General features: G+C 39.9%; 1 long non-coding RNA gene across 1 annotated transcript; it reads right to left on the bottom strand.

Moving 5' to 3' along the window:
• Nucleotides 1–1507: 1507 nt before the first annotated feature.
• On the bottom strand, nucleotides 1508–24370 carry LOC131519829 (uncharacterized). The gene is made up of 3 exons (XR_009265815.1): nucleotides 23915–24370; nucleotides 6048–6159; nucleotides 1508–2448 (listed from the first exon to the last, which is right to left on the bottom strand). It is a non-coding gene; the product is annotated as an uncharacterized LOC131519829 (long non-coding RNA).
• Nucleotides 24371–24396: the final 26 nt, after the last annotated feature.

Genomic DNA, 24396 nt, shown 5'->3' with positions numbered 1-24396 from the left:
ATTTGGCTGAGATCCCATACAATGTTAATCAAGAGGGGACTCCTTTTTAGGGGAGGGAGAAGGCAAGGGTATGGATGAGGAAATTTCCAGGACAAACAGTAAAGGGAAAAATCCAAAAGCTCTGGGAACAATGAGTAATATATTCAAAAGGTCTTGTGATAGTGAGAGAATATGCTGACAGATTTTTTTTTGGAAGTCACAGATTTATTTTCAAATAAAGGGACTACTCAGACAAATTGGTAGACGGAACTGGGTGTATGTTTTTTGATAATCTTCAGGAAAATTCCCATTGCTGGATACAGTATCTGCTGATTTGTTTGTAAAACCAAAAAAAGAAGCATTGAGTTTAACTAGCTCAAGTAAAGCCAAAAGTGCTGCAATGACCATGTAACACTAGTGATGAAAATAATGTAGGGAACTAGATTCATTTAAGGAATAAATTCATATTGTACTGACTTCTCAGATATATTTTATTAATATTTAAACTAAGGTGGAATAATTTTCACTAGGGGATGAATAGCCTTAAAGTGGGAATGATACTATTTTCATATCAATTTATTTTCAATTTATCAACATCTCAAGCTGGAAAGCTGGGTGTCACAATGTTCTACTCCACTGAGAGAGAAAAACATTTAGTAAAGTACCATAGTATTAAGATGATATAAATGGCTATATGTGGCAATTCAGTTAACTGCTTTGTGTGGTTGGGTTTTATTTCAGATCTTTTAGACACCACCTTCAGTTGAGTCAACCACTATGCTCACAATCACTTACCAAAAACATCAGAATCACTTTACAAATACGATCTTGGTTTTGGATTAGGAGGACAGAAAATAAATGGTCACAGAATCTCCATATGTCGTTTATTTTTTAGTGAAGGCAGCTATGCTGTAGTGAAGGAAGCTTTAAATTTGGATTTGAAGTTACATTAGAGTCATGATCTGCTGCCAGCCGTGTGTTTGGTAGGGTCACCTAATCTCCACCCTCCCCCTGCTCTGAAGGGGATCTAAGCACTTGTTCCTCAGCTGCTCAGCGTATTGGCTGCTGAGAGTTCACAGCTAGGATCTCCCTTTGGACTTGTCTTTGGTCAAAGAGATCTCCTTCACCTAAGGCTCCTCTCCTTTCCCAAGGGTAGGCTACATCCAACAACTGATCCAGGCCAGGGTACATTTCTGAAGCGCCATCCCGACTCAGAGCTCCCCATGAGATCCATTAAAGCTGTAGCGCAACTATTGTGTCGTAGTTCAGCTTCTCTCTCTGCCCCGTGCTGTTCCCATCATCCCCTTCAGAGGGGATGATCTAGAAAGTGCTCCTCAATAAACCTACCCTCAGGTCGGGATCTCAAAGTCCATTTCCCAGGGAACCTGACCTAAGACCCCAATAAAAATAAATGAAGACCAATTAAATGAGAATAAGCAAAGGCTAGTTATTTCAAACTTGCAAGAAAGTCAGCCACCTTCACTTGTGTCTTAACAGAGACTCAAGAAAGATAGAGGAGTGGGAAAGCTTTACGGTGAAAAAAGAGGAAGGCTTCAGGTATGTGGCTATTGGCATGAGGAAGATATAGCTGGGCTAACTAGAAGCAGGGCATCCTACATAATGGTTAGGGGTGCATATTTGGCTGTTTCCGGTTGGTCCTAAGCTGTTGGTTATTAATCACATCTCTGTTTACACATGTAAAAATAGTGGAAAATAATACCTGCCTCATGAGGTAGTTGAATTAAAGGACTTGATGCTTAACAGGTTGTAGGGTGTTGTTTTTATTATTACTGTGGACAATATTTTTAAATATGTGAGATTACCGAATTAAGAACTTTGGGTCTGACCTAATAGGGAAGAAATGAATTTGAATATACTTCCTGAGGTACTATTTCTTGAAATGAAAGTGACTGAACCGCAAGTTTTGACTCCTTTCTTTCTCACGTTCTACTTGAGGTCTAATAGGAAATCTTTTGGTTCTACCTTAAAACACATGCAGAATTTAAGCACTCCCACTACCTCCCTGATACCAACTGCCTTGAGTATCACCATTATTGCAAAAATTTTCCAATTGTCTCTCTGATTCTTCCTAATTCCACCCTTGCTCAGCAGTCAGAGTGATACCGTTTTAATGTATGTCAAATCAAATCACCCCTCAGCTTCAAAATCCTTCAATGGCCTCCCATTTCTTTTAGAGTAAAACCAAAATCTTTACAATGACCTTCAACGACCTGTACTTGGCCCTCTCTTGGCTCTCACATCACCCTGTTCTACTTGCCCCCTTGATCATACCACTCCAGTTTCACTGTCCATCCGGCTATCGCTGGAGCACATCGGCCACACTCTCACCTCAAGGGCTCTGCCCTGGCTGGTCCCCTTGCCTGTCAGTCTCTTCTCTGAGACTGAGAATGTTCACATGGCTCACTTCCACATTGCCTTCAAATCTTAGGTCCAATGTCATCTTCTTGGCTATCATAAAAAAGGCAGATAGTAATAAGGATTGGTGAGGGCGTGGAGAAATTGAAAACCTGATATAATGCTAATGGCGATGTAAAATTAAATAGCCTCTTAGAAAAACGGCTCCTCAAAAAGTGAATGTACAGTTACCCTATGACTCAGTAATTTCACTCCTGGTGTATAGCCAAAAGAAATAAAAACATAAGTCCATACACAGACTTGTACATGAATGCTCCTAGCAGCATTTCATAATAGCTAAAAACTAGAAACAATCCAAATATCCATCAACTAATGAGTGAACAAAATATGATATGTCCATACAATGGAGTATTTATTCAACTGCAAAAAAAGAATGAAGTACTGAATCATGCCTCAACATGGATTACCCTTGAAAACATTATGCTAAGTGAAGGAAGCCAGACGCAAAGGCTACATATTATATGATTCCATTTACATGAAATGTTCAGAATGGGCAAATTCATAGAGACAAGATAGATTTATGGATGGGGGTGGGTGGGGAGGGAGTGACTAATAATGAGAACAGCATTTCTTTCTAGAGTGATTAAATACTCTGGAATTCGATAGTGGTGATGGTTGTACAACCTTGTGAATATACTAAAGATTACGGAATTTGTATATTATAAACTAGTGAATTTTATGATATGTGAATTGTATCTCAATTTTTAAAAATATCATCTTCATGAGACTTATATGGTCATCATGTTTCATATTGTAATCTTCATCCCCTCTCCATCCTTCTCAATTGCTCTTCTCTGCTCTATTTACTTTACTGTGACTTTTAACATATATATATACACACATATATACACATATATGTATATATACATATGTGTGCGTATATATATGTGTGTGTGTGTATATATATATATATATATATATATATATATATATATATATATATATAATTTATTCATTTATTAGGTCTCTTGTTCACCTGTCTCTTCCTGTTGAAATTTAAGCTCCATAAGAGCAGAGACTAGACTAGGACTATAGAGACACTACATTATCTATATACATAATACAAGAAAATACATCCATTTGAAAGGGGGGATGCTAGCATCATAATTACTAAGAAAGATTATTTTGCTCTGAAAGCTAAAAGGCTGAAGAGGAACGAGTTATATCTAGGGTGAAGGAGTCAAAGTCTAAAAAGGTAAGGTAATCACGAAGGAGAAAAATCTGTGAGGTTTGCACCTGAATAAAAGTTTAGAGGAAAAAGACAAAAACATGCTCCACATATGGCAAATGAGTTTCCCAGTTATGATGACTAAATTCATTCACATAGACTATGGAATCACCTAGGCTAGAGAGAGCAAATTGGTAGGAACAAGTGTAATAAGGGGTCCAGGACTTATTGGATCCCAAGGAAGCAAAAAAAAAAATTCACTAGCAGGGGGCACCTAGGTGGCTCAGTCAGTTGAGAAGCTGACTCTTGATTTCAGTTCAGGTCGTGATCTTATGGCTTGTGAGTTCAAGCCCCATGTTGGGTTCTGTACTAACAGCACGAAGCCTGTTTTGGATTCTCTCTCTCTCTCTGTCCTCCCCTGCTCATTCTCTCTTGCTCTCTTTCTAAAAATAAATAAGTAACATTAAAAAAATACTTTCACTTAAAAAAAAATTCACTGGCAGGTGGAATTGAGCTGAAGGTTACACTGCTCACTTTGGATTAGAAGTAGATAAGATGGTATCTTCAAATTAGGGGTTCCCATGCCTGTGGCCAAGCAGAACTGGGTAAAGATAGAGATTTTCACAGGACATTTCACTTGCAATGAGGGATGATGCGTATGAGGGTGAGAGAGGATAGCCCCTTTGTCATTAAAGGGCCTGTTAGTCACCTCAGAGGTTATTTTCAATTTTGGCATAACTTCATGAAGTCCGAAACCATCTTAATTTTTAATTAATTATTATTATTTTTTTAATGTTTATTTATTTTTGAGACAGAGAGAGGCAGAGCATGAGCAGGGAAGGGGCAGAGAGAGGGAGACACAGAATGTGAAGCAGGCTCCAGGCTCTGAGCTGTCAGCACAGAGCCCGATGCGGGGCTCAAACCCATGAACTGTGAGATCTTGACCTGAGCTGAAGTCAGACGCTCAACCGACTGAGCCACCCAGGCGCCCCAATTTTTAATTATTTTTAATTTCAGTTTTTGAATCTCTTTTTCTATGGGTATTTGAGGAGGCTCATTAATATTCAATATCGTAGAATAGTTATTGACCAAGTGACATATCATTTCTGTTTGACTGCGTAGGCCGATGGCTTTTTCTCTCTTTCTCCTCAATTTAAAATTAACTGATTTTGCTGCTATGATCTCCAAGTGATACAGCCGAACAAATAAAGCGAAGTTCAGAAGAATGTAGCAATATTTTTTCCAGCTGCCATTCCTCACTTCCCCTTCTTACTGTAGAGATACAGTACCCTTGTCCTGTAGGACTCTGGATCAGATCCTGATTGGCCTAAGCCAATCATAGTGGCCCTGATCCCTTTGTTAATGATTGGCTTAGAAGTAAGCATGTGATTAAATTCTGACCAATGATACTTGAAGGTATAACTACTGGGGGAGGGGAAGTTTCTGCGCTGTTTCCTTTATCCTAAAAGGAGACAGTAGAAAGAAAAATCTCTTATTTACTTTTGGATGTCACTGTGTGCAGATTTGATGCTTGAAATTCCTTAGGTCATTTTGTAGCCATGAGGGGAATGTACAGTCTAGTTTGGGGTTGAAACCACTATTAGGGCAAAGCTGATAGATACAAGAGATAAAAATAGCCTGGATGCTCAATGGCATCAGTGAACCACTAACAACCTAGTCTACAGTCCTATTGTATATGTCTTCCTACTGTTCCAGACTCTTAGATTTAGATCTAAGAGGAACTGAGGAGGTGGAGGCAGAGGTGGATGAGATAATTACTTTTCAAAGTCCAGTTTGATTTAAATATATATATACATACATGTATATGTATATATGATGGGGGTTTTTATTTTCTTCAGTAAGAGGATCCAGATGAATTTTAATTTATGGTTAGCTGCTATCTTGGAATTAAATGATAGCAAAGAAAAGTTTTAATAACTGTATCATCAAGTACATAATTAAATGCATTTGAGTGATATTTGGGTGAGGTAGAAGATGAGCCTACTCATGTTTGAATTCAGTTCTTTTGGTGTTTTATCAAATTCCTGTGTTGTTTATGTGGTTATTTTCCTTTCCTGAATAAGAACAAGCAGTAATGTCTGTTGTGACATTGGCGTTTACCAAATGAAGAGTACTTGACTAATAAGCAGTCTCAGACATGGCCAAATGTCCTCCTGTACTTGTACTTGATGAGATCCAGGCCTTTTCAAAATGATACCACATGTGATATTCTGTCTGCACTACACAGCTAATGTTCTTATGTGTGGATGCAGGAATAATTTGTTTCTTGTTTTCTTATTTTTCTTCTTTGAAATTTGGTCAGTGAAGCATTAGGGAGAAAAAGAAAAATCTTTCAGAGCAGATCAAGTGACTAAAATGCCCTGGGTTTTGGAATTTTTAGTGGCACAAATTCCTTCCAAAAGCGAATGGTGTTTTCTCTGCATTTGGCAAAGTGAATTCTTACCTCTCAGATCAAGGTAATCTCTCCAGGGAAGAATATGGCTGATTTGAGGGAAGAAAAGTCCTGGAGCTCCTGAGACCTTCACAGCCTCTCACACTCAAACTGTCTTGTGCCTCTGTGAAAAGTGTTGAGGAAAAGAGAGCAATGAGTGCTGTTTTAAAAAATTTAAACCCACGTTAATTAACATATGGTATAATAATGATTTCAGAAATAGAACTTAGTGATTCATCACTCAACACTCAGTGCTCATCCCAAGTGCCTGCCTTAATGCCCATCACCCATTTAGTTCATCCCCCCACCAACACCCCTCCAGCAACCCTCAGTTTGTCCTCTGTATTTAAGACTCTCTTATGGTTTGTCTCTCTCCCTGTTTTTATATTATTTTTTCCTTCCCTTTACCTATGTTCATCTGTTTTGTTTCTTAAATTCCATGAGTGGAATTAAATTTCTTAAATTCCATACGAGTGAAATCGTATGATATTTGTCTTTCTCTGACTGACATATTTCGCTTGGCATAATACACTGTAGTTCCATCCATGTTGTTGCAAATGACAAGATTTCATTCTTTCTTTTTGATTGCCAAGTAATATTCCATTATACACACACACACACACACACACACACATACACACACACACACACTGCATCTTCTTTATCCATTCATCAGTCGATGAACATTTGGGCTCTTTCCATAATTTGGCTATTGTTGATAGTGCTGCTATAAACATTTGCGTGCATGTACCCCTTTGAATCAGCATTTTTGTATCCTTTGGATAAATACCTAGTAGTGTAATTGCTGGGTCATAGGGTAGTTCTATTTTTAATTTTTTTGAGGAACCTCCATACTGTTTTCCAAAGTGGCTGCACCAGTTTGCATTCCTATCAACAGAGCAAAAGTGTTCCACTTTCTCAGCATCCTTGCCAACATCTGTTGCCTGTGTTGTTAATTTGGCCGTTCTGATAGGTGTGAAATGGTATCTCATTGTGGTTTTGATTTGTATTTCCTGATGATGAGTGATACTGCGCATGTTTTCATGTGTCTGTTAGCTATCTGGATGTCTTTGGAAAAGTGTCTATTCATGTCTTCTGCCCATTTCTTCACTTGATTATTTGATTTTTGGGTGTTGAGTCTGATAAGTTCTTTATAGATTTTGGATACTAAATCTTGATCTGAAATGTCATTTGCAAATATCTTCTCCTATTCCTTTGAGTTTTTCTGATTGTTTCATTCACTGTGCAGAAGCTTTTTATATTGATGAAGTAATGAGTGCTTTTTGACTGCAAGACTACGAACACATCAACATAACTTCCTTCAGTGGCTTTGCAGATAAGGCTACAATCAACTTTAGGGCAGATTATCTTCAGCAAAATTCTATTCTCTAGCACAAGAAGAACACAAATGTAAATAATAAATGTAACAATGATTGTTATTAACTAATAATTTAATAATACACATACAATAATAAATAATAATTATATTGTTTATCAAGTGATTACTGTGTTTCATGCATCATGCTAAATCTTTCATATGCATTTTATTATTTGATCCTCACAGTTCATTGATAAGCCAAGTATTGTTGTTATGCCCATTCTTATGCATGAGGTAATCGAGGCACAGAGAGTAGAAGTCACTTGTCAATAGTCCCACTGTGAATAGTAGAGTCAATATTTGAATCTAAATCTGTCTGGATGCAGTAGCCTTTTCATGTGACACATAGCCTCCCCAAACCGGGTTGTAAATTCTGTGACAGCAGAAACAATGCCATGTTAAACCCTGTGTATTTAGCATCTAGAACATTACTTAGAAGACAGCAAGTGTTGGGATGCCTGAGTGGCTCAGTTGGTTAAGCGTCCAATTCTTGGTTTCAGCTCAGGTCATGACCTCATGGTTCGTGAGTTCAAGCACCTCATTGGGCTCCATGTTGACAGCATGGAACCTGCCTGGGATTCTTTCTCTCCCTCTCTCTGCCCTGCCTCTACTCTCTCTGTCTCTCAAAATAAACTTTAAAAAATTTTTAAAAGAATACAGCAACTGTTTGATAAATACTTATCAATGAATCAATGAACTAACGTGTTAAGTGTCAAGTTCAGCCTCCACAGTGCAGTTGCTTTCAGATACCACCTGCCACATTGCCCTTCTCTGGCATTATCTCTGCCACTGAGCACTACTCCCAGAAGTCACATTGATGCAAAGGTCATTGACATAGGATTGGAATGGCCAATGGGCCACTTTTCACCCAGATTGAGCTACAACCTTTTCTGCTTCCTCTTTGTCTACTCTCCAAACTGAATCCCCCTCTGGAAGTCAATGTAAGTCTAAATCCCATTACTTATTCTAGTACTCAGAGGTACACCAGAGATTAAGGTTGCCCCCTCCACCTTTCCCAATTTCTGGGCATGAAGCCCACACGGCCTGTCCCAATCTAGACACTTGTGTTTCCTTTAGTTTCTGGATAGTGACCTTACCACATGCTCAAAACCCAGATTTGGTCCCATGACTTGTTTTTCCTTTGGAAGAGCTTTTGCTACATGTGACTGATGAGTGAGCACAGCAAATGGTCACATTATCTTGTTTAAAAATAGAGGCTTAACAGTTGGAATGCTTTTGTCTATAACAGAATACCTAAGTAATATTGACTTAAAGAATAAGGACATGAGGCGCCTGGGTGGCTCAGTTGGTGAAGCATCTGACTCTTGATTTCTGCTCAGGTCATGAGCTCACAGTTCATGAGTTTGAGCCCCCCGCCAGGCTCTGTGCTGGCAGCATGGAGCCTGCTTGGGGTTCTCCCTCTCTCTCCCTCTCTCTCTTTCTCTGCCCCTCCCCTGCCTGGGCTCTCCCCTTGCCTCTCAAAATAAACAAATAAACACTAAAAAAAAAGAATAAGGACATGTATTACATCACACGACAAATGTCTGTAGCCAGGTTGGTTCCAGGGTCAGTTAATTAAGCACCTCAATGATGCCAGTGCTCTGAACCACCTTATCTTCCATTCTCTTGGCTTTCCCTTCATGTCCCAAGATGGACCTTCACTGTGAAGAAGCTTGATAAGCCAGGTATTGTTGTTGGTATACCCATTCTTATGCATGAGGTACATAGAGGGTAAGTGGCTTGTCCATAGTCCCGCTGTGAATAGTAGAGTCAAGGTTTGAATCTAGATCTGTCTGGATGCAGTAGCCTTTTTATGTGACACACAGCCTCCCAAAACTGGGTTGTAAATCCTATGACAGCAGGAACAATGCCATGTTAAGCCCTGTGTATTTAGCATCTAGAACATTACTTAGGAGATAGCAAGTGGCTACTGCTGCACCAATGTCTTCGTGTGATACAACATGCAACAAAAGAAAAGAACAGGGACAAATCTTTCCTAGAAGCTCCCAGCAGACTTCTTGGGAACCATTGGGTACGGTAGATTATAGGCCACCCAAACCAATTACTGGCCCTGATCTGCCACCCTTCCCACTCCCCTGTACTGTGAGTTTAAGCACAATGAACCCTTCTCCTGTCCAGCTGTCATGACATAATAGAAAGAAATCAGGTATATACAAAAGGTTAACGGTTATCTCTGGGGGGTGAGACTTTTTAGAAAATGTTATACAATGTACATGTACTACTTTAAAAAATACTTTATTTCAAAATAATTTCAAACTTATAGAATATTTGTAAGAAAAAAATGAGGAACTTCCATATATCCTTTGCCCAGATTCATCAATATTTAACATTTTGCCACATTTGTTTTACTAACTACTCTATTTTTGTTGGAACCATTTGAAAATCTGCATATATCATTCCCTTTACTTTATAATATTTGAATGTGTATATCCTAAGAACAAGGATATTCTTTCACAGACCAATAGTATAGTTATAAAATTTAAGGAGTTTAACATTGATACATTCCTTTAATCAACTACCCATATTTTAATTTTGTCAATTATCCCAATACTGTCCTTTATAGAATTTTTTTCCTATACAAGATCTAGTCTAAGATCATGTATTATTTGTCTTTTTTTTTTTTTTTTTAATTGAAGCATAGTTGACATCTGGCATTATTAGTTTCAGGTGTACAACAAAATGATTCAATATTGGTATAACTGTGAAATGATCATCACAATAAGCCTAGTTAATATACATAGTTACAGAATTCTTATTCTTACGGTGAGAACTTTTAAGATCTGCTCTCTTAACTTTCAAATATGCAATACAGTGTTATTAACTATAGGCACCATGCTATCCATTATATTCCCATGATTTATTTTATAACTGGAAGCTTGTACCTTTTGACTCCTTCTTCTCATTTTGCCCACCCCCATCTCCTGCCTCTGGCAACCACCAATCTGTTCTTTGTTTTTATGAGCTTCTTGGGTTTTGTTGTTGTTGTTGTTGTCTGTTTTTTGTCTTAAGATTCCACATATAAGTGAAATCATAAGGTATTTGCCTTTCTCTGTCTTATTTTTACTTAGCATAATGCATTTAAGTTCCATCCATGATGTCACAAATGGCAAGATTTTATTCTTTTTTATGGCTGAATAATATTCCATTGTATATATACCACTTTTTTTTTTTTTTAATCCATTCATCGAGTTTGGACACTTAGGTTGTTTCCTGTATCTTGGCTATTGTAAATAATGCTGTAGTGAACATGGAGGTGCAGATATTTTTTTGAATTAATGTTTTTATTTTCTTTGGATAAATGCCCAGAAATGGAATTACTGAATCATATGGTAATTCTATATTTAATTTTTTGAGGAACCTCCATAGTGTCTTCCACAGTGGCTACAATTTACATTCCCACCAGAGATGCACAAAGGTTCTCTTTTCTCCACATCACAGCCAGCATTTGTTCTCTCTTGTTTTTTCATAACAGCCATTCTACCAGGTGTGAGGTAGAATCTCATTGTGGTTTTGATATGCATTTCCCCATATTTAGTGATGTTGAGCATCTTTTCATGTACCTGTTGGCAGTCTAGATGTCATCATGGGAAAAATATCTATTCAGATCCTCTGCCCATTTTTTAGTGAGATTTGTTTTATGCTATTGAATTGTATGAGTTTTTTAAACATATATTTTAGATATTATACTCAAATATTATTTCCCATTCGATAGGTTGTTTTTTTCATTGTGTTGATGGTCCCCTTTGCTATGCATAAGCGTTTTAGTTTGATGCAGTCCCATTTTCTTACTTTTGTGTTGCCTTTGTTTTGGTGTCAAATCCCCCAAAATCTTTGCCAAGACCAATGTCAAGGAGGGTACTGCCTTTCTTCTAGGAGCTTTATGGTTTTAAGTCTTACATTCAAGTCTTTAATCCATTTTGAGTTGATTTTTGTGTATGGGGTCAGATAGTGGTCCAGTTTCATTATTTTGTATATGACTGTTCAGTTTTCCCAACAGCATTTATTGAAGAGACTGTCCTTTCCCCCATTGTATGTTCCCGGCTCTATTGTCATAAGTTAATTAGCCATATATGTGTGGGTTATTTGTATTTTTTTTTTTTTTAATTTTTTTTCCAACGTTTTTTATTTATTTTTGGGACAGAGAGAGACAGAGCATGAACGGGGGAGGGGCAGAGAGAGAGGGAGACACAGAATCGGAAACAGGCTCCAGGCTCCGAGCCATCAGCCCAGAGCCTGACGCGGGGCTCGAACTCACGGACCGCGAGATCGTGACCTGGCTGAAGTCGGACGCTTAACCGACTGCGCCACCCAGGCGCCCCGGGTTATTTGTATTTTTAATTTGCTCTCAACGTTTCCTTCTCTTTCCATGCCAGTGACATTTGTTTTGTTGTTGTTTTTTAAGAGTAGGCCAATCATTTTATACAATGTCCTCAATTTGGGTTTGTTTGATGTTTCCTCATGATTAGATTCAGATTATGCATCTTGAGCCAGAATATCACCTAAATGGTGTTGTGTCCTGCTCAGGGCATCATATCTGGAAGCATACAAAGTCCATCTGCCCCTTATTAATAATGTTAACTTTGATCACCTGGTTACATCTGGTTTCCCCACTGATGCATGATATTTCTAATCATAAAGGAATATGTCTTCTTAAAAACTAATACATTATAAACGATCCCATTACAACAACTGGGAACTGAGTTTAAATGAAAAACTCTATGCTATGCTCTCTTGATCATGCAAGGAAAAACTTGCTACACCCCATCAATAATACTGAATTTGAGAGACAGGAATGGGACTTTAAAGCATCACGTTTCAGAAAAGAAGGTTATAGGGTCTGGAGAGGTGAAGTAACCTGCCCAACATTAGTATCAGAGCCAGGACTAGGACCACAGTACAGTCCCTGATCTGCCACCCTTCCCACCCCGCTGTAGCTGTGAGCCAAAGCACAGCAAATGCTTTCCGTGTCCAGCTGTCACCAAGAACTCTTTTCTTTAAAAGAAGAAAGCTGGTGCTCCCCCTCACCCACCTCCTTGCCATTCCATATTATGATACTCCCAAGTCCTTAGTCCAGACTCCAGATCTGCTCGTATGAAAACACTATCCATGTCCAAACTGGAAATGGGTTTCCTGTTTTATCATTTAAATGAGTTACCTTACTCCCCAGTTATCTCCACAAACTCACTTCTCACTGCTCATGCTCACAGCTTGGAGCCAGCAAAAGAATGAGATAAAGCAGCTACACAATGGTGTGTTGGATGTACTCCACAGAGGTGCCTTTGTGTAACTTGTGAGGGGAAGAGTAGTGATTTTTTTTTTTCTGGCTAGAAACAGTCAACTGTGCTATTTTGAAATCTACCAAAGGCAGACAGTCCAACAACCTATAATTGTAGAGAGGGGCCATCTTTCCTGGCAGCCGTGTCTGTGTGTGCAGGTTGTGAAAGGCAGTACTGGCCCAGAAGTAGACCCAGTGCCAGGAGAGCTGAGGTTTCAACCCTGTGCTATCATTTTACTAATAAATTTCCTGTATTGCCATCTTATTTCATGATAGCAAGTACTGACCTTTCTGTGCCTCTGCTTCTCCTATTGGTGATAAGAAGAGACAGACACTCTCACATACTTACATGGGTATTTGTGAAGGCAAATAGAGAATAATGAATGGAACAAATCTTAGAGGCTCTTCCACTAACTGGTTGTTATGGGACTGTTAGGAACTGAATTGTGTTTCCCTACCTCCTGCCCCTCACCCCCATTCATATATCAAAGACCTAATGCCTACTACCTCAGAATGTGACTATATTTGGAGATAGGCTCTTTAAAGAGATAATTAAGTTAAAATGAGGTCAATAGGGTAGGCCATAACTCTGAAGACCATGTGAAGACAAAGAAAGAGGGCAGCCATCTACTAGCCAAGGAGAGAGGCTTCAGAGGTAACCAAGCCTGCTGACACTTTGGTTGGACTTCCAGCCTCCAGAATTGTGAGAAAATCAATTTCTGTTGCCTAAGGCACCCAGTCTATGGTATTTCATTTCATCACTTTAGCAAATCAATGCGGGTATCTTGGGAAATATACTCCTTCTAGAAAGGATAAACTATGTAATCTGTGGGACCCAGTGTAAAGGGGCCTCTTAAAAAATTAAGAATTTCAAGATGGTGACAGTAGAGAATGAAACTAAGTATGAAGCCCCTCTAAGTGTGGGCCCTGGGTGACTCCACACATCTTCCACCCATGAAGTCAGTTCTGCTTCTAGACTTCAGTTTCCTTATCTGGAATGTGGTGATAATAACTGCACCTACTTTAGGTTTGTTGAGAAGATTAAATCAGATTCTAGGACTACGTTCTCAGAAAACCTGAAAGGGTAACCAAGAAAGGTATACAAAGTTTAGCATTAAATGTCTTGCTGAGGTTGAGTCACAGGATCACAAGAAAGAACAGCTTGGTTTTTTTCTCTATGGTCAGTGAGACATTAGTTGGTGGAAGGGGAGAGTGTGCATGGAGGGGGGGGCAGGGACATTTCAGAGCTGAGAGATTCTGTTGGAGTGAACAGTGCAGATTATTTGGTAATTTGCTTATTTTATAGTCTTAGGGCCCCTGGTGCAGGGCATATGATTTCTTTCTCCTCACTCCCTCCTGCTCCACTGGAAGTGGTATTTGGAGCCTGGAGCTTCTGAGTTGCTGTCTGACTTTCTGACAAAAGTGTTATTATTTCCACACATATGACTCTCTTATTCTATAAATAAATAAAGCTTTAGAAGGCAACTGAACACAACTCTCATGTCTAAAATAGGACAGGACAAATAAAGCTGATCCTTATAAGATTAATCCTCATTAGGAGGGAAAGTCAGGGGATTCTGAGTGGCATTTTGGAAGGGGTGATTATTTTCTTTGACATATTTATTCCCTTGTAAGAGCATTTAGAAGCCAGTGTGTTGAACGAATTAGAATAAAATGCCCAGCACTAACAACTTTTCAAACAATTATAGCATAAAGAAATAATTTTTAGTCAACACATAAAGTTCTAAATCTTCTGCTGGTATCTCAGCAGATTTCAATTTTTTGCAACTCCACCTCTACAAAGGCAGGTTTGAATCTAGGCTCCAAGTCTTTCCTTTCTTAACATGATGATGGAAGCACTGATTCACAATATCCACTGACGGCCCTTTAGAAAGCAAAGCTCAGAGGCTTGCTAATGAGCCCCATGAGAAAGCATCACTGGGGCGCCTGGGTGGCTCAGTAGGTTGGACATCCGGTCATGATCTCGCAGTTTGTGGGTTTGAGCCCTGCATCGGACTCTGCTGACAGCTCCGAGTCTGGAGCCTGCTTCAGATTCTGTCTCTCTCTCTCTCTCTCTGCCCCTCCCCTACGCGCCCTCTGTCGCTGTCTCTCTCAAAAATAAACATTAAAAAAAAACAGAGAATAGAAAAAGCAAAGAGAAGCAGAGAGGCACGTCGAAAAAAGGCAATAAGCAGAAGCATAAGTAAGTAGAAGCATGAAGTGTAGAAAGAGATCAGAAGAAAGTCAGCAACTCAAAGCAAAAAGATGTAGATGCTGAAAGTCACACACAGAAAAGGCAGCAATCAGAACCATGAGATAGTAGACACTGTAAGAGTAGGGGGAAATAGCTGTAGAAGTAATAGAAAATATAACAATGATAATAAAAAATTATAATTGGGAATGCAAACTGGTGCAGCCACTCTGGAAAACAGTATGGAGGTTCCTCAAAAAATTAAAAATAGAACTACCCTACGACCCAGCAACTGCACTACTAGGTATTTATCCAAGGGATACAGGTATGTTGTTTCGAAGGGGCACATTCACCCTAATGTTTATAACAGCACTATTGACAGTAGCTAAAGTATGGAAAGAGCCCAAATGTCTATCAAGGGATGAATGGATAAAGAAGATGTGGTATAGAAATACAATGGAGTATTACTCTCAATCAAAAAGAATGAAATCTTGGGGCGCCTGGGTGGCTCAGTCGGTTAAGCGTCCGACTTCGGCTCAGGTCACGATCTCACGGTCCGTGGGTTCGAGCCCCGCGTGGGGCTCTGTGCTGACAGCTCAGAGCCTGGAGCCTGTTTCAGATTCTGTGTCTCCCTCTCTCTCTGCACCTCCCCCATTCATGCTCTGTCTCTCTCTCTATCAAAAATAAATAAACATTAAAAAAAAATTTAAAAAAAAATGAAATCTTGCCATTTGCAACTACATGGATGGAACTGGAGGGTATTATGCTAAGTAAAATTAGTCAGAGAAAGACAGAAATCATATGACTTCACTCATATGAGGGCTTTAAGACACAGAACAGATGAACACAAGGGAAGGGAAGCAAAAATAATATAAAAACAGGGAGGGGGCAAAGCATAAAGGACTCTTCAATATACAGAACAAACGGGGGGGGGATGGGCTAAATGGGTAAGGGGCATTAAGGAATCTACTCCTGAAATCATTGTTGCACTATATGCTAACTTGGATGTAAATTTTTTAAAAATGATAATGATCATAGGAAACACCAATTTCTGTGTCTCTGGTACTATTTTAAATGCTTGAAATATATTAACTTCAACCTGGCGAGGTCTGTTTCCATTTCAGAGATGAGGAAACTATGCCACCAAAAGCTTGACTTGCCCGAAGTCACATGCTAGCACGATTGAACCCAATTTAGGACTAGAGTGTGTGCTCAGAGAAAAGCTGAGTTAACAAGAACGACAGACACAGAGTTACTGTTGGATATTTAACCAGGCTCCAGTTCTTATGAGGCTTGATGGTTCAGTGGTTTCTTGCATTTCCTTCATTCCCCAGATAGTCTTGTTCTGAATCTCCATCACCTGAGATAGTATGAACACTTGAAATAATCTAATACTGTGTTTTCAAATGAGATCATAAATGTGAGACCATTTTACCTTCCCTGAAAGAAATGGCACGAAGTGAAGTGTTTTTATTCCGAAATAAGGTGGAATTCCCGAAGATGTGGTCTGGTGATCAAGATGGAGTTTGTCTCTTAATCACGTTTCTTTGCGACTTCACTTTGAGTCAGGCTCAGTCTGTCTTGGTGGTATATTTTTCCACGCTCTGTGGGAATTTTAGAATGTGTTAGTTTTCAACATGCAATTATCATTACATATTAATTAAATATAATTATATTAATTACATGACCCTGTTCTACCTCATTCCTTCCCTAAGCAACTAGAACGAAGAGGCTATGATTATAGGGGCAATGAACAAAGACCAAAAGAAAAGAAGCTTGAATATTGTTTTATCTTTCTACCACCTCTCACAAAGCAGCCAGATCACTTAAGATATTGGAGGAATTTAGATTTATTCTAATTGTAATGAAAAAAAAATCAGGGCATATGCTACTACTCTCTTTTTGTTCATTAAAAAACAAACTTTTCTCAATCAACCCCATTTTACTTTTATTTGTGAGAGTGACCACAGATACGAGGACAGGTGATACCTTTTTTTTTTCTTTCTTTTTTTTTTTTTAAATTGAGTTCTGAATTTTCTTATGGTTGAAATTTTTTTTTTATTTTTTATTTTTTAACGTTTATTTATTTTTGAGACAGAGAGAGACAGAGCATGAATGGGGGAGGTGCAGAGAGAGAGGGAGACACAGAATCGGAAGCAGGCTCCAGGCTCCGGGCCATCAGCCCAGAGCCCGTTGCGGGGCTCGAACTCACGGACCATAAGATCGTGACCTGAGCTGAAGTCGGACACTCAACTGACTGAGCCACCCAGGCGCCCCAAGATTTCATTCTTTTTGATTGAGAGTAATACTCCATTGTATTTCTATACCACATCTTCTTTATCCATTCATCCCTTGATAGACATTTGGGCTCTTTCCATACTTTAGCTACTGTCAATAGTGCTGTTATAAACATTAGGGTGAATGTGCCCCTTCGAAACAACATACCTGTATCCCTTGGATAAATACCTAGTAGTGCAGTTGCTGGGTCGTAGGGTAGTTCTATTTTTAATTTTTTGAGGAACCTCCATACTGTTTTCCAGAGTGGCTGCACCAGTTTGCATTCCCAATTATAATTTTTTATTATCATTGTTATATTTTCTATTACTTCTACAGCTATTTCCCCCTACTCTTACAGTGTCTACTATCTCATGGTTCTGATTGCTGCCTTTTCTGTGTGTGACTTTCAGCATCTACATCTTTTTGCTTTGAGTTGCTGACTTTCTTCTGATCTCTTTCTACACTTCATGCTTCTACTTACTTATGCTTCTGCTTATTGCCTTTTTTCGACGTGCCTCTCTGCTTCTCTTTGCTTTTTCTATTCTCTGTTTTTTTCCTTTAATTTTTTTTAATGTTTATTTATTTTTGACACAGAGAGAGAGACAGAGCATTGAGCGGGGAGGGGCAGAGAAAGAGGGAGACACAGAATCCGAAGCAGGCTCCAGGCTCTGAGCTGTCAGCACAGAGCCTGATGCAGGGCTTGAACTCACAGACTGTGAGATCATGACCTGAGCTGAAGTCGGACGCTCAGCTGACTGAGCCACCCAGGTGCCCCTATTCTCTGTTTTTTTTATGTGCCTCACATTCAATGTCTTTTTTTAAATGTTTATTTATTTTGAGAGAGAGAGAGAAAGAGAGAGAGAGAGGGCACAAGAGGGGCAGGGGCAGAGAGAGAGGGAGAGAGAGAATCCCAAGCAGTCTCCATGCTGTCAGCGCAGAGCCCAACGCAGGGCTCTATCTCATGAAGCACAAGATCATGACCTGAGCTGAAATCAAGAGTCAGATGCTTAACCAACTGAGCCACCCAGGCACACACATTCAATGTCTGGAGACAGAATCTGATGGGGCCACTTAGTGACTAGTTAGTAGGGAACTCTGATGAGTTCCCATGCTTGTGTCTGCTCCAGGCTATTGGCAAGTTTACACTTGACTGTCTTTGATTCAGGTGGGAATCCGTGGTCCAATCAGCACTGTTCAAGGGTTTCAGGAGGTTGACTGAGAATTGTGTGTGTAAAGAACCACTGTGGAACGGTGTCAGAAGGAAGCTGTGGGGGTGGCAGCATCCAGGGGTTTGTGGCTCCATTTCAGTGCTCTTTCTTTAGCATTATTGTCATTCCATTTATAGATGGGATTTATAGATGTCATTCCATTTATAGATGATGAGGTCATTTACGTCTTATGTCAAGTGTCAAAAATGTCAAGTGATCCTACGTGCTTTATTTAATTGTACCAAAGAAGAGGTGCTATTTCTTACACTTCTTTTTATTCAGGAATGGGTGATGATATTTTTCAGAAACAGCATCTTGCAGTGTGGAAGGTAGTTCTATGGCTATTACACTATAATTAATTGAGAAGTCAAGCAATATAGGGTCACATGGAAATTATATACGGAGAGATAAGAGAAACAAGGTTCAAAGCACTTAAAAGACATATACTAAAGTGATGGTTGAGACACTTTCTCCTTGTTCCCTTCATACCCTGGCTAGTTTAACAAACCACAGCACTAATTATCTTGTAATTCACAGGCTACCCAGTCAGCTTCCTTCAAGTGAAAAGGCCTTTCTGGAGATAGAAACTGGAGGAGACAGAGAGAGCAGGAGAGAAACTCATTTTTATAGGATTTGGGAGATAAGATGCTCTAACCTAAAGATTTGCTAATCAGCAACTTGTTTCAACTTGCCACGTCCCTTTAATGAGAGGATTTATTTAAACCAGCTGACCCATCCTCATTGTACATCTATTTTGACTAAAACTCATTCCTCTTAATCCTCTTAGAGGTTTCTGGATTGAAATCTAACATGCCATTTAAAATGTAAATTCTCCTGAAGTAGAAGAATTCTAGTTAAAGATTAGGAGAGACAAAATAAGGCAACAGTAAATTAATGATTGTCCAGGTAAAAAGGTGAATGGGGTAGAAATTAATGGATTAGTCTGAGGGCTGGGAATCCTGCATGGCGCTCATCCAGAGAAGAGGGTACACTACAATGTCAAACTGGGTAAATTGTGATTAGTAGTGAGCCATGATATATTATTTAAAAAATGAGCCTCACTAAATATTGTGGGAGGTGATTATCAAAGGGGGGGAGTTACTGGTTATGTATAATGCTCTGTTGTTAAGTGAAAATGTTCCCGGGACCTCTGCAAAGGTTTGTGCACGGTGCATGTTGGTAGGAAGGAATGGCGAGGACTTGTCACCCCTGGAAAGGCCTGGCAGCCCCGGGGAGGGTCTGGCCTGCTTGGGAAGAATGTTATGCTGACCATCTGCATGGAATGGAAAATAAGAATTGCTGCTGTGTACTGAAAGGGCTGACTTGCCATCTTGCTGGCCTCTCACAGAGTGTAGGAACCAGACATGCTTTTTAGGAAATTCAATTAAGTATGTTTGTAAATGGGATTAACTGTTTAAGGGAATTTAATTTGTTTAGTTTAACCATTAATTGAACATTAATCAAAGATCATGAAAAGCAATAGTCTCTATTTTTAATTAAGATTGTTTTCCATTTAAATATAGAATAATAAAATGGGTAATTGAATGTAACTGTGCTTTTGGAGTTGTCTGGCAGGTAACCAGAGAATAACGTGTGTGTTCTGGGTTGCAAGGAAAGAGTGATTAAAATCAGACCCTGCTTGAAGCGAGATACTGGTCCTATTTCTAACCTGTCTCCATGGGCAGGAAGGGAATAGCGAGGAGGGTTGGATTCATAAACGATGATATGGTGATAGCTGAATAGTGGCTTAGTGTCCAGCTAAAGGATATTAAAATAGTGTCTGGGTTATCACCAATGCCATGCTTAGAATCAGACAGAATAAGCCACAATTTCCTTTAGAAGGAATTCTAAATCTAAGCGTGTTTCATTTGAATTTGGGTCCATGATTTATACCATGTGTCCTACTCACTCTGTGGTTAGCAGTGGGACTGGGACAAGAACAGTCTGAGGCACCCACATCTTTTAAGACAACGCTAGCAGAGTTCTTTCTGAACTTCTAAAGACCTAGCTCAGGAGGTTAGGAGTTTTGAGCAAAAGTCAGCATTCATTCATTTGTTCATTCAGTGACTTTCTATTGAATATCTATAGGATGAAGCATGACTTTATATTCCGTAACGAACATAAAGATAAAACAAACTGGCATCCGGCCCTCAGGAATTTATAGTCAGTGAGGGACATAAGCCATGTATAAAAATAACAGTACAATTGTTTTGTGGCATAAGAAAGAGGAAAATATGTTTACGGTGTCTTATGTGTCAGGCAATGTCCTCTGTCACCTTGCACATGACATCTCATCAAATCCTCACACTAACGCTGTGCAGTAGCATTTACTAGAAAGGGACAAAAACCCTCCTTAACTGAGAAAGAAATATTTTTCGGGAATATGGGTGCAAAGCCATTCAGTTTGCACAGCGAATATGAATATGAAGAAGAGTGGATGATTGAGCGCAGAAAGGTAAGTTGGAGGCCAGGATGTAAGGGCCTTTGGATGCCCAAAGAGAGTTTGGGCTTTGTACCCTGGTAAAGGGAGACATTCAAGTGTTTTGAAAGGAGTCAAGAATGATCAGGACCGTGCTTTAGAGAAGCAGCAGCTGGAAGCCCGTGACGTGACCTGAACAGGCACATGACGTGTCCTGGATGAGTCAGGTGAACTCCCGGTCTCTGCATCCAAACAAAGTGGGGGATGTGTCCTTGTGCCTGCACAGGCTTGGGGAAGGGGGAACAAAGATTCCACCCGTTCCATGTTATTCTGGAGGGCAGAACTGAAAAAGGGTAGATTGTGGACAAGCAATGCTTTAGGTGTATAAAGAAAATAGGACTTGCAGTCAGAGACCTTGCTTTCAGTCCCAGTTCTGGGTATTCGGGAACAATTCATTTATATAACCTTACTGAGCCTTTGATTCCTTATGCGAAAGGGGGCTAATAACATGCACCTTAATGAGCAGTTATGAGGGTTAAATGAGACACAGGACCAAGGTCTTTGGAGGGGAAAGTCAAAAAAGGAGGATCTGCTTGCTAGAAGAAAGATCTTGAGTGGGCCTCTCTCCTAGTTTGTATGCTCCTCGTTGCCAGGTAAATCCAAGCAGGGCCTTTCAAGGCTACTTGTGAGGAATGCTGTAGAAGGGGTTCTTCCAGCCAATCGGTGCATTAAATGACCTTTACAGTCCATTTCAAGTTCTATTTTTGTTACTCCCTGCAGGTTTCTCCCACTTTCAAAGTATTCCTCTCCCTACCCGTACCCCATAGTGTTAGCATCTGGCACAATTTATAGGTATTAAAGGTAAGGCTAACCATAGGAATAACTAGGCAGGAAATAGATATCTAGACCTGCAGAGCTCATTAGTGTTGAAACCACAGGAGTTGTAGATGGACTTTTCCATGAAGCCAGCTAGAATCCAGGATAATGGGTAAAGTCTGGGTATCTGTTCCTCATGCATCTTCTATCACTTCTGCTACATTGCTGTTATCCTTTGGGGCTTCTCCAAGATACCCAGAAGCCAGTGCTATACATAGGTCTTTTTTTTTTTTTTTTTTTTTTTTTTTGGTAAATGAAGCATTATGGTGAAGCCTAAATGTAGATAGAACAGAGAGAGGAGGGGTGCAGGGAGAAGGAGGCTGAACTTGCCCATTGGTTCCTGGTTCCTTCTTTACCCACTCTGGAACCCTTGGTTTGAACACTACTGTTCCAGCCTGGGCCTGTTTTCAGCTTTCCTCTTGACTGTTTTGTTTTCTGGACTCTGATGGCAGCTGTTATCACTCCAGCTGCAGAGGGGATGGGAGGCGACTTCCTGTTATTCCATCCAGCCATCCCTATGGGGGTGGGACATTCCCTCCCCCATCTGCTGCTGGTTGTAGCATGTGAGCCGGGATGCAGCCATCCTAGGACTGGGGCTGGAAGAATGACTGGTAGCCACCCAGCCACTGTTGGAAAGCATTTGGGGAACAAAGCAGGCAACAGGCACCACTGACAAGTGTGTCCCTGACTGAGGGGGCAGGGATAGTTATGATTTCCGGCTGTGAGATTATTGGTGGTTTGGGTGCATTAAGGAATGGATGGGGGTTAGGAGTGATATGATAATCCATTTTTCTGTAGTCCCATATTTTTGAGTCTTTGAATAACGTGTAAGGAATACAAAGAGGATTAAGCATGGAGCTTGCTTAATCCTGTGGGAAGATAAGGAAATACATAAAACTGGACGTAATTACCCATATGTTTATATCTCTGTACAATCTCAATAACCCTTACAATAACCTTTGATGTATTATCAGCCCCATTGTATAAAGGTGGTGACCAAGGTTTCTGATGGATGTTTCAGTGCCTTGCCCAGTTACACAGTAAATGCCAGAACTGTGCAACGGACCCCCAGCCCTTTTTCCATTCACTGTAGCACACAATGAGGACTAGGACTTTAGTTAGGCTTTGAGGAAAGGGCAAAAGTTAACACAAAGAAGAGCTGGTATTCCAGGTAGGCCAGAAGGTAAGAATCAAGCAGCGATCTGAGAGTAGACCAGCTGGAATATAGCAGAGGGTTTCCCAGGAGTGAAACGGGAGATAAGGTGGGAAAGGTAAATAGAGGCCAGGTTAGGGAGAGTTTTGAATGGCTAGCTAAGAATTGTAGGGAAAGGGAGTCTGATTTAGAGGAGAAGATGTTAATGGCAAAAGCAAACAGTGTTTTAGAAAACTCATTTGGTGGTGATGGATACATAGAAAGACTTAGAGCTGGGGAAAAATGAAGTCAGAAATACGCTATGAGGTTGGAATACTATAGGTCTGACAAACAGCACAATGGTATAATGGAAAGTGGATCTGTGACAGAAGTCTGGGTCTGTGGATTTTTTCAGCATTATAGTGTCTGAATGAGTGTCTGTTGTGGGCAATCACTACTATAAAGGGAGAAAATGGTTTGGGAGTCAAATGGTTCTTGGTTTCAAGCCCAGTTCCGGATGTTCTGGAGTAATTTACTTGTATATAATCTTGCTGAGCCTTTGATTCCTTATGTTAAGGTGGGGCTAATGACACTTTGCAGATTGGTTGTGAGGATTAAATGAGGCACAGTGTTTGACTCTGTGCATCTATCTACAATTTTTGGCAGAATAATGAAATGTAGGAGATGTTGTCATCAATCAAAAAGCAAACAATAAAAACCAACAGAAAGCCAATACTTAATTCATTGTACTTCCAGAAGATAATGGATACTATGCTATCTATATCTCATACAAATAGAGCCACAGTTCACCATTCAGTTCTGTCTTGGATCAGATATTAGGCAAACTGAAAGAACCATCTCCCGAGAATCATTCTGTTCTGTTAGCCAAGAGGATTATACAGCACGATATCCGTCAAGTGTAAATGTTAGTTAATTCTTAATTGATAGCTCAGCCACTGCAATTGGCTCCATTCAATAGTAATTATTCTCATGCGGCTTGTTGAACTCAATTGTGAGATTCCCCTCCTCCCCTCCCTTTTCAGTAGTGCATGAAAGCAACAGCCTTAAGGTACTTAAAAAGGTAAATAGTAATTTTTCTTACTTCAGAGATTCATTTTTTTGTGTGTGTCCGAAGCTCGTGTGGTGTGATTTTCACCGCTAAAAGCAAAAGCAGCAGCACATGGCTGATAACGCCACCGAATAACAATTCAGAGCTGGGTCGCGCGGTTTTCTTGTCCAAACCTTTCCGGAGCGTTTGAAGTTCTAAATTCCCCATCTAAGGGAACACCCAGCAGTCCCAAGATGAAAGGGAAGAACAGTGAGCTGCCGTTTTCCTTTATTTGCATGACTTAAAGCTAGCCATTTTCTGCTCCACGCGCTGCGGGACTCGTACTTGCCCGTGACACAGAGGCAATTGTTTTTCCTTAAAAAGGGGGCTGGGGTGGGTTAGTTTCGTTTCCGACCTGGGACGTGGTAAATACCCCAGGAGAAGTTTAAAACCGATCCGCAAGGTTCTAGCCCATACCATTTACCCCCTTTTCTTAGAGATAGCAGCAAAGGCAGCATTTTTTTTTTTTTTTTTTT

Source organism: Neofelis nebulosa, chromosome 8, assembly GCF_028018385.1.
Source record: "Neofelis nebulosa isolate mNeoNeb1 chromosome 8, mNeoNeb1.pri, whole genome shotgun sequence".
Classification (NCBI taxonomy): Eukaryota; Metazoa; Chordata; class Mammalia; order Carnivora; family Felidae; genus Neofelis; species Neofelis nebulosa.
The sequence above is the reverse complement of the archived record's forward strand: the minus strand, read 5'-3'. Positions and strand labels throughout refer to the sequence as shown.